We start from the raw sequence: 14,081 nt of genomic DNA on the forward strand, positions 1-14,081 counted from the left end.
GATTCATTTATCTCCATTTCTGCTTTTTGTGACTCCTCTCTTTGTCTGGAAAAATGGCTGTGTTTCTGTGACTAGACACTCACCTAACATAATCGTTTGGTTTGCTTTCGTTGTAAAGCCTTTTTGAAATCAGACACTGGTGTTATTAACAAGAAGTGTATCTTTAAAAATGGTGTAAAATACTTGTATGTTTGAGGAATTTTAATTATGGGATTTGTTAGTTTTGAATTTGGCGCCCTGCACTTTCACTGGCTGTTATAACGATCACGTTAGAGAGATCTCAGCCCAAAGAGGTTATCACTTTGAATCCGTAAAACCCAAGAGGCATCACGCACAAACATCCTTACAGCAAAACATCTGACACACGATGGGAGGGCTCTTACACGCATGCTTCCCCTCTGGGCACCATGGAAATGTCCACCTTTCCTCTTCCCTTTGTGAGTGTACGGCCTTGAGAGCACGGCTGAGGCTGCATACCGGTCAGACCCTGGGCTGGTCTCCATGAGAAATGCAGCACAATGAGAGGAGAGGCACAGTACAGGCAACCTGGACACCACTGTGAGGCACTCTACTCTGACTGTACATGGCTGGAGATATGCTCCAGCTTCAACACGTGAATGGAGGGGTAGATCAGAGGGGTAGATCAGAGGGCAAGTGGTCAGAAATTAGTGATGACAGGGCAGGAGCCAAGACCAACATGTGGCTGCCCAGGCCCAGTTAGGTTAGGAGAGCCTTCAGGTACACAGAGGGGGAAACTATTGCCTAGGGAAAAAATGTTTTTATAGAGATCAAAAGAGGAATGAATCCTGGGCCCAGCATGTCTTACAAACCTCATTAACAAAATGTTGAGGGACATGACTGTCACTCAACCAGCAAAACACTACCACTAGTGAGGAGAAATTCTACTTGGTTCATTCACAATGTTCCATACATTTCCTTGCCTTTCAGAAACAAATATGGAAATTATACACAATGAAAACCTGCACCAAGCAAGCATAGTCCTAATCTTTAATTAGAAAATCTATGGCACTAATAACAAACAGAACATGGCAATGAGATGCACAGAGAATGTCTGACATACAACACTTGACATAAAAAAAAATCTCCCTCTCCTCCAGGCCTCTCATCTCTAGCCTATCCCTGAAATCACCGGGAACTGGCAGTGCTGGCAGCCAATGACGAGGCAGGGAGGAAATGGTCCTGTAAGGCTGTCAGGCAGGGTGCAGTGAATGGCCATATATGGTAAAATCTGCAGTCAGCAGGACTCAGTGGCAGCAGTGGTGAAAGCAGTAGCAGAGGCAGTATAGGGCTCCTGGAATACAGATTGAGCAGAGTGGGCAAAGACCATTACAATACCCCCCTCTTGCATGTTTAAGAGTTAAGTAGGGAGTGTGTGTGTGTGTGTGTGTGTGTGTGTGTGTGTGTGTTTCAGTCAGCCAGAAAGAGCTGGCTTTAGGCAAAATAAATAAATTAAAAGAAAAGCAGATAAATTAAAAACATTTGGCGCAGGCAATGTGTCAGTGAGAATAAATACAAATCCATTGAAAAATACTGTTTTTTAGCCCATTCATTGATAAATACATTTGACCGGTCATGCTTATCGGTGTATAGGTCATTTTGCAAAATTTAGTGGAATTAATTGCAGCGTGTGTATTTTTGTTGGTCATTATGTATACCCGCACAGCGTACAGATACAGAGCCTAGTTTGAGTGGAAAATGTGTCAGCGTGAGAGCTGCTGCTACCTTGCCTCAAACAGCTCGTTCGTTACTGCTGGAGTGAAATGTGCTTTTTTACTAGTCGAATCATTGTGCAACAATCCTAAATGCAATCGTGTGATAAAAGTTGATGGCCACAATTAAAAATAGCTAGTATTTTTATTTCTCAACAGGTAATTGAAGCATGCTTCCCATCCACCATCCAAGTGCACAGGCAACGGTAGGGAGGCTTTAGCACCTCACACCAGTGAAGGGAGTATGCATTTTGAAAACATACTTAATGTTTGAAACCACAACGTTTAACTTCATATCATAAACTCAGCAAAAAAAGAAACGTCCTCTCACAGTCAACTGCGTTTATTTTCATCAAACATAATGTGTAAATACTTCTATGAACACAAGATTCTACGAACAAGTTCCACATACATCTAACAGAAATGGAATAATGTGTCCCTGAACAAAGAGGGCCAAAATCAAAAGTACCTGTCAATGCAGCTGGTGGCCACACCAGGTACTAAGTACTGCAGTGCATCTCCTCCTCATGGACTGCACCAGATTTGCCAGTTCTTGCTGTGAGATGTTATCCCACTCTTTCACCGAGTTCCCGGACGATACTGTGGGGGGGGGCTTGCCCTCACCCCCCGAGCCAACAGGTCCCAGCCACACTCAACGGGATTGAGATCCGGGCTCGTCGCTGGCCATGGTAGAACACTGACATTCCTGTCTTGCAGGAAATCACGCACAGAATGAGCAGTATGGCTGGTGACATTATCATGCTGGAGGGTCAATGTCAGGATGAGCCTGCAGGAAGCGTACCACATGAGGGAGGAGGATGTCTTCTCTGTAACGCACAGCGTTGAGATTGCCTGCAATGACAAGCTCAGTCCGATGATGCTATTACACACCGCACCAGACCATGACGGATCCTCCACCTCGATCACAAGCCTCAGTGTAACGCTCATTCCTTCTGCGATAAATACGAATCAGACCATCCCCCTGGTGAGACAAAACCGACACTTCTCGCCAGTCCTGTCTGGTCCAGCGACAGTGGGTTTGTGCCCATAGGTGATGTTGCTGCCGGTGATGTCTAGTGAGGACCTGCCAAACAACAGGCCTATATGCCCTCTGACCAGCCTCTCAGCCTATTGCGGACAGTTAGGCGTCTCACAGTACGGACAATGCAATTTATTGCCCTGGCCACAGCTGCAGTCCTCATGCCTCCTTGCAGCATGCCTAAGGCACGTTCACACAGATAAGCAGGAACCCTGGGCATCTTTCTTTTGGTGTTTTTCCCCAGAGTCAGTAGAAAGACCTTTAGTGTCATACGTTTTCATAACTGTGGCCTTAATTGCCTACCGTCTGTAAGCTGTGAGTGTCTTAACCGTTCCACAGGTGCATGTTCATTCATTGTTGAACAAACATGGGAAACTGTGTTTAAACCCTTTACAATGAAGACCTGTGAAGTTATTTGGAATTTTACGAATTATCTTTGAAAGACAGGGTCCTGAAAAATAGACGTTTCTTTTTTTGCTGAGTTTATTATGAGGTATGTCTTACCTTGCTTCGAAGTAGCCTAGTAAAAACCAGACCATAGAAACGTGGCGGCAACAGAAATTATCATCTCCATCACGTGCCGGGCGCTTTTTCCCCTGCTAATTGCATTATGGACCGAACATTCGAGTATAACTTACTGCCTTGTGCACATTAGTGCGCTTATAGTTTATCAACATTTTAAGCTAAACGTTCTGATCGGTTGCATCAGCCTCGCTACTTATAACAATGTAGCCTAATGGTTCTATGAATTTGGGATCCATCATCCCACAACTGTCCCAGAGTCTGTTTGGAATTGGCCATTTCTTTCTTGCAGAGAACAACAAGCTGACCAATAGAATAGGTATACTTTTCCACTATAGGGGATAGTAGATTGACATAGGCTAGTGATTTTGCTGTTCTACTTGTCTTGTTGGCTGAGGAAAAGTAAAGGAACAGCTTTAACATCTTCAAAGTGCACATCGGAATTCGGTAAGGAGGAAGATTACACACCTAATGCACATGGGTCTGGTACATTTCAAATGTCCAGTTAATTTAAATGCTGCCGGTAAAATCTGTCAGGTACCACTAACGGAAACCCTGGTGTGTGTGTGTGTGTGTGTGTGTGTGTGTGTGTGTGTGTGTGGGGAAGACCGTGTGCGCGCACACACACCCAGGGATCTCTTCAGCCAAAAGGGTGAGCTCTGGATGAATGAGGGATTGAGGACTGGTCCAAAGACAACATGGCCAAATCTGATTTTCCTCTACTGGAAAGAGTTTTTGAACCACTGGTTTAGAACATGACCTCGTACACACAGTGTCCTGGCTGTACTTTTATCCCAAAAGAGTCCCAGAACAGACAGAAGAAACCTACTGCCTCCGTCAGAATAACGTTATTGTAACACACTGATCAACACATGGTGACTACATATGGGAAATAAAGACAGAGGCTACTGAGCCAGCCAGTCATCATGAAGAATTCAACAATTTCATGCTTGACTGACTCAAATGAGGGCTTTCAAGGCATGAGAATATAAATCATAAAGAGTGGTTTATTTATTTTTTCCTTATTGAGACCCCCCCCACCCCTCCACAGAGTTGGGTCAGGCAGATTTAGAGGCCAAAGCAGGAATGTCTCAGTGCAGTTGCTACAGCATGCAGTCTCCCACTGCTTCCTTCATATGGAAATTAGGGAATATATTACATTGCGTCAGGCGCACAGAGAGAAAGGAGATTGAAAGCATGAGGGTTGAAGACGACATGCGTTCAGTCAGACACCTGACACCTCCACACATCCCTCTCGGTCCTGACAGGACGCAGCCAAACATGCAGGCAGCAACAATGAGGCGAGGCGCTGAGTCATCTTGGCCTGCCACAGGAACCACCTCCTACACAGAGACACACCCAGCTCATCTCTGTGATACTGACTGACCAATACCACAAGCACCTTATGGCCACACACACACACACACACACCGCTCCACAAGCTCAAGCATAGGCCAACGTGTCCAAGCACACACACAGGATAATAGGCAAGTGCAAGGAAAGTATGAAGGGTGAATATCAAGACAAAATCTCAAGACACCTTCAGTCAAAGTTCAAACCTACACTTACATGGAGGGTTTCTGTGGTTTCTGTGGTTCTCGGACTTAACACCAACAGTGCTGGATGTGGATAGGGGAGGTAGAACATATGAAGATAAAATGAGGGCCACAGTACGGGACATATTTTGGGGGTTGGATTCAAGGAGCAGCACCCTCGTTCCACATCCAGCCCCCCCTCAGCAGGCCGAATGCTGCTGTGACAAAGGGCCTGGCTGGGAGTGAGCGAGAGACAAAGGCTCTGAGCAGCTGGCTGCCCAAACAGGCTGTGAACAGCACAGCATGGGCAGATGGGCCTGTCCACCCTCACATGGGCTATAGTGTGTGTGTGTGTGTGTGTGTGAGAGAGAAGACATGGCAGAGAGAGTCAGACAGACATGCGAAGACACATTGATCTGAACGCTGTGCCCTGCTATGAGGCTACAGGCTACGTTGACATTGGGGGTTGAGTCATCAAGAAAGAAAAAAAAAAATTCACCTTTATTTAACCAGGTAGGCCAGTTGAGAACAAGTTCTCATTTACAACTGTGACCTGGCCAAGATAAAGCAAAGCAGTGTGACAAACACATGCAATAAACAAACGTACAGTCTAGAGGTCGACCGATTATGATTTTTCAACACTGATACCGATTATTGGGAGGACCAAAAAAGCCGATACCGATTAAATCGGCAGATTTAAAATATAAAAAAAATTAAGTATTTGTAATAATGACAATTACAACAATACTGAATGAAATTATTTTAACTTAATATAATACATCAATAAAATCAATTTAGCCTCAATCTTTTGTGGAGCGATGGGTAACGATGTTTCATGGGTGACTGTTGTGTGCAGAGGGTCCCTGGTTCGAGCCCGGGTCGGGGCGAGCGGACGGACTAAAGTTATACTGTTACACTATGTAAGAAAGCTAACGTTTCAGTTCCTTGCTCAGAACATGAGAACATATGAAAGCTGGTGGTTCCTTTTAACACGAGTCTTCAATATTCCCAGGTAAGAAGTTTTAGGTTGTCGTTTTTAATAGGACTATTTCCCTCTATACCATTTGTATTTCATTAACCTTTGACTATTGGATGTTCTTACAGGCACTTTTGTATTGCCAGTGTAACAGTATAGCTTCCGTCCCTCTCCTCGCTCCTCCCTGGGCTCGAACCAGCAACACAACGACAACAGCCACCATCGAAGCAGCATTACCCATGCAGAGTAAGGGAAACAACCACCCCAAGGCTCTGAGCGAGTGACGTTTGAAACACTATTAACACGCGCTACCTAGCCAGCCATTTCACTTCGGTTACACCAGCCTCATCTCGGGAGTTGATAGGCTTGAAGTCATAAACAGCGCAATGCTTGGCGGCACAACAAAGAGCTGCTGGCAAAACGCTCGAAAGTGCTGTTTGAATGAATGTTAACGCGCCCATGCCCGCTTCTGCCTACCACCGCTCAGTCAGATAGTCAGATACAAATAAATAACAATATGGGGATGAGGTAGTAGGAATGGGATATCTACAGATGGGCTATGTGCAATGATATGTAAGCTGCTCTGACAGCTGATGCTTAAAGTTAGTGAGGGAGATATAAGACTCCAGCTTCAGTGATTTTTGCAATTTGTTCCAGTCATTGGAAGCAGAGAACTGGAAGGATAGGCGGCCAAATGAGGAATTGGCTTTGGGGGTGACCAGTGAAAAATACCTGCTGGAGCACGTGATGCAGGTGGGTGCTGCTATGGTGACCAGTTAGCTGAGATAAGGCGGGGCTTTACCTAGCAAAGATAGATGACCTGGAGCCAGTGGGTTTGGCGAGGAACATGAAGCGAGAGCCAGCCAACGAGACCATAAAGGTCGCAGTGGTGGGTAGTATATGGGGCTTTGGTGACAAAACAAATGGCACTGTGATAGCAAACTGGATGAAGTCTAAGTAGCGTGTTGGAGGCTATTTTGTAAATGACATCGCCGAAGTCAAGGATCGGAAGGATGGTCAGTTTTACGAAGGAGGCTTGGTTGTGATTCTAGATTTAATTTTGGATTGGAGATGCTTAATGTGAGTCTGGAAGGAGAGTTTACTAGAGGGTAGGACTGGGCGTGGAAGAATAGATTCAAGGCAAAATGTACAAACAAGGGTATGTGAATATTGTGGAGGTAAACCTAGGCATTGAGTTTATTTTACCTTTATTTAACTAGGCAAGTCAGTTAAGAACAAATTCTTATTTTCAATGACGTCGGGTTAACTGCCTTGTCAGCTCGGGGGTTTGAACTTGCAACCTTGCGGTTACTAGTCCAACTCTCTAACCACTAGGCTATCCTGCCGCCTTGATATGAGAGACACCATTTAAACCAGGTGAGGTCACCGCATGTGTGGGAGGGGGAACAAAAGGGCTAGCCTTAGCATATTGAGCAGGGCTGGAGGCTCTACAGTGAAATAAGATAATCACTAACCAAAACCGCAATGGACAAGGCATATAGACATTAGGGAGAGGCATGCGTAGCCGAGTGATCATAGGGTCCAGTGAGTAGCTAGGCAAGCTGGAGAAACGGCAATTCAGACAGCTAGCAGACCGGGGCTAGCAGAAGGGCTTTAGGGGGACGTCGCAAAGGAAGAGTCTGTTGAAGCCCCCTCGAACAGTTACGTCGGCAGACCAGTCATGATGGATCGGCAGGGCTCCGTGTAGGCAGTAAAAAGGTCCAGGCCAATTGGCAAAATAGGTATTGTAGCCCAAGAAATTGGCTGATGGACCTCTTCAGCTAGCCGGGAGGTAGGTCTAGCTCGAGGCTAACTGGTGCTTGCGTCGGGACAGAGACGTTAGCCAGGAGTAGTCACTCGGATAGCAGCTAGCTAGCTGCGATGAGCCGGTGTAAAGGTTCAGAGCTTGCGGTAGGAATCCGGAGATGAGATGTGGTAGAGAAAAAGCAGTCCGATATGCTCTGGGTTGAATCGCACTGTGCAGACTGGCAGGAGTTGACCAGGCTGAGGTTAGCTGATGACCGCTAGCAGTGGCTGACTACTAGCTAGTAGATAGTTAGCTGGCCAGCTTCTGTTGGGGGTTCCGGTTGTAAAGTATAGAAAATAGCAGATCCATACCACATTGGGTGAGGCAGGTTGCAGGAGAGTATGTTGAAATTGAGGTTAAAAATATATACACGAAGAAAAAAAGACGTCATGTCCCGTGTACATGTCTGACTGCTACGGCATCTTGGATAGACCACCAGAAGAAACACTCAGCTAAGCCATGATCAGAATACCTAGAGCTCCATAGCCTCATTAAAATCAGAAAGGTCATCTGTAAAATCAGGAAGTAGTCTCCAAATCTATGGCACAAAGTCATTTTAAAAGGCTGCAGTTGCAGAAGACAACCCTGAAACCCTGATACTGCAATGTTAATTAATGCAGTGTAACATTCCTGTTTGAGGAGTAGTATTCTCCACGCTGCCATAGAGATAGATGTGTATTGGGATGTAAGAAGGTATTTCAGTCAAATAGGCTACATATTTGAAAACAATTGCAGCCTACCAGTGTTGATTTCGATCATAGTAGGCAGACTAAGTAAATTCTATAAACTGATCGGGTGTACTAGCTACAACTCTCCTCACGTTCGTGAGCTAACAACTGTTTAGCGCAGGAAGGTACAGTCGATTCCTCCCGTAACATAATATAATTTAAACATATGCATTAATGTGTCTAATAGAAAGCAAAAACAAAATGTAGACATTAAATACATTCTATAGCTTGGGGGAGTGCCAAATGGAGGCGCGGTGGATTCAAAATCACGCCCCGTCAGTGTATATATAAATCATTGGTATAAAGATTGGAAAACTGCCGCGGTCATCCCCCTCTTCAAAGGGGGTGACACCCTAGACCCAAACTGTTACAGACCTACAGTGGGGAGAAGTATTTGATAACCTGCAAAATCGGCAGTGTTCCTACTTACAAAGCATGTAGAGGTCTGTAATGTTTATCATAGGTACACTTCAACTGTGAGAGATGGAATCTAAAACAGAAATCTAGAAAATCACATTGTATGATTAAGTAATTAATCTGCATTTTATTGCATGACATAAGTATTTTCAAACTGGATGCAGTCTATCACAATGCCATCTGTTTTGTTACCAAAGCCCCTTATACCACTCACCACTGCGTCCTGTATGCTCTAGTCGGCTGGCCCTCGCTACATATTCGTCGCCAGACCCACTGGCTCCTGGTCATCTATAAGTCTATGCTAGGTAAAGCTCCGCCTGATCTCAGTTCACTGGTCACGATAACAACACCCACCCGTAGCACACGTTCCAGCAGGTATATCTCACTGGTCATCCCCAAAGCAAACACCTAATTTGGCCGCCTTTCCTTCCAGTTCTCTGCTGCCAGTAACTGGAACGAATTGCAAAAATCGCTGAAGTTGGAGACTATTATTTCCCTCATCACTTTAAACATCAACTATCTGAGCAGCTAACCGATCACTGCAGCAGTACATAGTCCATCTGTAAATAGCCCACCCAATCTACCTACCTCATCCCCATACTGTTTTATTTTATTTACTTTTCTGCTCTTTTGCACACCAGTATCTCTACTTGCACATCTGCTCATTTATCACTCCAGTGTTAATCTGCTAAATTGTAATTATTCACTCCTATGGCCTATTTATTGCCTACCTCCTCATGCCTTTTGCACACACTGTATATATACACTTTCTTATCTCTACTGTGTCATCTCTACTGTGTCATGCAAATGAGAACTTGTTCTCAACTAGCCTACCTGGTTAAATAAAATATGAAATAATTGTTTTTTTAAATAAATCCCTGAGACACAGCCAGGGTCTGGTAGCGGGCCAGGCAGGCGGTGGCTGTATTGAGTAAGGTGCATGGCTGTGGCTGTGTGATGACAGGCCAGAGGATCGGCTTCCCAAGATCATAGCGGAGTTAAATGACACGGTCCACCAATGGCCTGCTCTGGTTACAAGCTGTCAAAACCAGACAGGCAGAACTTACTGTATATCAGGCCATGGCTGGCTGACATTGGGGCCCCGCAGAACCAGACATACAGGAACACCACCAGGCTGTGTGTATGCACGCGTCTGCTGCAGCCAGACATCTACTACTGACCACTTATGACACTAATAACAACTAATGCTGTTACTGAGGGACATCACAGATCAGAGACCCCGTTGGCGTCAAGGAGTGTCTGACCTTCTACACTTTAATTCAACTAATTATGAGGGGGGGTTTGGTCCGACATTAATGTTCCGCTGTCCTAGGGCCAGTAAAAACATGTCATGCCAGTGGATCTCGTTAGTCACTGGCTGTAACGTTCCAGTTCAACAATTACCTGCTCTGTCAGTCTACCATTGTAGACTAAAGACAGAAAAGTCATGATATTTGTATGAGCATTATGATCAGCCTTTCATTCACGCTGCCGCAAGTCATAACTTCAAAAACTAGCCTACATGAGTTGATGCCTTCACACTGCACACGTGAGCCATCCAAAGCAAAAAGAAACCTAGCATTGGGGCTAGCCAGTCAATGTCTCGTTTGGAACGTTTTCCCCTTTAAGACAGTCGTATTTTGATGTAAAAAAAAAAATCTAAATTACATACTTACATTTTTTTTTTTTTAAGTCAATGCAAGAATAGGCTAATGACTTGCATTTAATTACGTTACACCATTTTTTCCATACATCATAACCTAATGTAGCCAATTAATAGCTGAATATATAGAGAGAAAGCATGCCAACCTGCATGACCCCAGGAGTGGGTGTTCAGTCAACTGTTTACAACCAAACACTGTCCAAATGCTGTTAATCTCCAAGCTGAGGGTAGAGCAAAGTGGTCTGAGCGCTTTAAGGCCCTTATATGGAGCGGAGCAGCACAGAGAGGTCCTGTCCCCAGAGGCCTTTGGTTTAGTTTGTGTTGTACACAATGCTATAATAACCGAGATAGCCTGCCAGCCTATAGTGAGGGTTGGGAAACCTCACTCAGGAAGAGCAGACACAATCATCCCAGTTGCTCAGACACTAACAGTGTTTGTCCTCATTTTAACTGGAAAACAACCTTGCTGTTAAAAGGGACAAAGCTGAAGAAAAAAAGGCTTGCCTGGCTGGCCTTTGCCATCATCAGGAACAGCCTAGCTTCCAAAGGCATTGTAACACTACCCACCCTATCCTCCTAGGTTCCATGTCCTGCTTGTGTCAAATATCGGAAGCCAGTTTGGATGCTTTCCTCTAAAAATAACATTTAATACCCAAAAAGGGATACTTTGGGACTTTGGCAATGAAGCCCTTTTTCTACTTCCCACTAGTCAGATGAACTTGTGGATACCATGTGTGTGTGTCTCAGTAACTTCCTTCAAACTGCATGCAAACTACACACCAAAGTTTGTGGCCACCTGCTCATCAAACATCTCATTCCAAAATCATGGACATTAATATGGAGTTGGTCTCCAGTTTGTTGCTATAACAGCCTCCACTCTTCTGGGAAGGCTTTCCACTAGAAGTTAGAATATTGCTGCAGCCACCAGAGCATTAGAGGTCAAAGACTGATGTTGGGGGATTAGGCCTGGCTCACAGTCGGCATTCCAATTCATCCCAAAGGAGTTCGATGGAGTTGAGGTCAGGGCTCTGTGCAGACCAGTCAAGTTATTCCACACCGATCGACAAACCATTTCTGCATGGACCTCACTTTGTGCACGGGGGCATTGTCATGATGAAACAGGAAAGGGCCTTCCGCAAACTTTTGCCACAAAGCTGGAAGCACAGAATCATCTAGAATGTTATTGTATGCTGTAGCGCTAAGATGTCCCTTCACTGGAACTAAGGGGCCTAGCACGAAACATGAATAACAGCCCCAGACCATTTTTTCCTCCTCTACCAAACTTTACAGTTGGCACTATGCATTGGGGCAGGTAGCGTTCTCCTGGCATCTGCCAAACCCAGATTCGTCCTTCAGACTGTCAGCACTCCAGAGAAGGCATTTCCACTGCTCCAGAGTCCAACGACGGCAAGAATTACAGTTGTCACTTAGCATTGCACATGGTGAGCTTAAGCTTGTGTGCGGCTCCTCGGACATGGAAACCCATTTCATGAAGCTCCCGACAAACAGTTATTGTGCCGACGCTGCGTCCAGAGTCAGTTTGGAAATCAGTAGTGAGTGTTGCAACAGAGGACAGACAATTTATACATGCTGCAGCACTCAGCTGTTCCATTCTGTGAGCTTGCCTACCACTTGTTGCTCCTAGATGTTGTCACTTCACAATAACAGCACTTACAGTTGACCGGGGAAGCTCTATCTGGGCAGAAATTTGACAAACTGACTTCTTGGAAAGGTGGCATCCTATGACGATGCCATGTCACTAAGATCTTCAGAAGAAGTAAGGCCATTCTAGTGCCAATGTTTGTCTATGGAGATTGCATGGGTGTCTGCTCAACTTTATGCACGTCTGCAACGGGTGTGGCTGAAATAGCCGAATCCACTCATTTGAAGGGGTGTCCACAACCCAGTGGCTAACTAGCGCCAGCCCCGTGGCTAACTAGCGAAACTAAAGCTATTACCATAAATGTCCAGTCAATGCGCCAACACTAGTTAGCGATGGCTCGTGAAACTACCTCTAACTTTCATACTGAATTCAGATACATAAAAATAGTATCCACACGTTCATCGGACTCTAAGTAGACAAATGGCTTCCCTAGCAAAATCCCATAGTATCCCTTCAAGTAATATTATCCTCCTACATCATCGCCACGGTGAGTACACCATCACCCGGCCACTGAGGATATAGTAGCTGCTACAGCATTCTATGGTACTGTGTTGTCCCTCACTAAAAGAAGATAAATGACAATAATGAACTGTAAATCTGACAGCTGGTTAATTTAAGGTCATTAAAACAACTACCGCTGAGCTGACGGGCTTTTGCTTTCTTTCTGTTCAAAATATAGGAGAGGTGAACACAGACTTGAGTTACTAACAAACCATTTAATTGATACAAAGATGGCACTTATTATGATCTTCAGAATAGTGAATCTGGGCCAGTCAGACTGCAGTCTCTCTCTCCATTGACCACCACCAGTATGTACTGCTGCCTGCAATGCTGAGCAACCCAGAATCCATCCAATCTCACACAGCAAAAAATCACCATCTGTCCACAACCTGAAAACACGTCTATGTGATGCTGCTACTGATACACAAAATGCTGTTGCTTTCTCCTCATGAATGACTAAGGGAAATACAGTGCCTTGCGAAAGTATTCGACCTCCTTGATCTTTGCGACCTTTTGCCACATTTCAGGCTTCAAACATAAAGATATAAAACTGTATTTTTTTGTGAAGAATCAACAACAAGTGGGACACAATCATGAAGTGGAACAACATTTATTGGATATTTCAAACTTTTTTAACAAATCAAAAACTGAAAAATTGGGCGTGCAAAATTATTCAGCCCCTTTACTTTCAGTGCAGCAAACTCTATCCAGAAGTTCAGTGAATATCTCTGAATGATCCAATGTTGACAAATACAATCCACCTGTGTGTAATCAAGTTTCCGTATAAATGCACCTGCACTGTGATAGTCTCAGCGGTCCGTTAAAAGCGCAGATAGCATCATGAAGAACAAGGAACACACCAGGCAGGTCCGAGATACTGTTGTGAAGAAGTTTAAAGCCGGATTTGGATACAAAAAGATTTCCCAAGCTTTAAACATCCCAAGGAGCACTGTGCAAGCGATAATATTGAAATGGAAGGAGTATCAGACCACTGCAAATCTACCAAGACCTGGCCGTCTCTCTAAACTTTCAGCTCATACAAGGAGAAGACTGATCAGAGATGCAGCCAAGAGGCCCATGATCACTCTGGATGAACTGCAGAGATCTACAGCTGAGGTGGGAGACTCTGTCCATAGGACAACAATCAGTCGTATATTGCACAAATCTGGCCTTTATGGAAGAGTGGCAAGAAGAAAGCCATTTCTTAAAGATATCCATAAAAAGTGTCGTTTAAAGTTTGCCACAAGCCACCTGGGAGACACACCAAACATGTGGAAGAAGGTGCTCTGGTCAGATGAAACCAAAATTGAACTTTTTGGCAACAATGCAAAACGTTATGTTTGGCGTAAAAGCAACACAGCTGAACACACCATCCCCACTGTCAAACATGGTGGTGGCAGCATCATGGTTTGGGCCTGCTTTTCTTCAGCAGGGACAGGAAAGATGGTTCAAATTGATGGGAAGATGGATGGAGCCAAATACAGGACCATTCTGGAAGAA

The 14,081-nt window shown here is 44.8% G+C and overlaps 1 protein-coding gene across 2 annotated transcripts in view; it reads right to left on the reverse strand.

Annotated features, from left to right (window-relative positions):
* coro1ca (coronin 1Ca) overlaps positions 1 to 14,081 on the reverse strand; it is a 63,191-nt gene that overhangs the window by 14,662 nt on the left and 34,448 nt on the right. The window lies entirely within an intron of this gene.

Source organism: Oncorhynchus mykiss, chromosome 11 (assembly GCF_057628025.1).
Source record: "Oncorhynchus mykiss isolate SJ-2025 chromosome 11, ASM5762802v1, whole genome shotgun sequence".
NCBI lineage: Eukaryota > Metazoa > Chordata > Actinopteri > Salmoniformes > Salmonidae > Oncorhynchus > Oncorhynchus mykiss.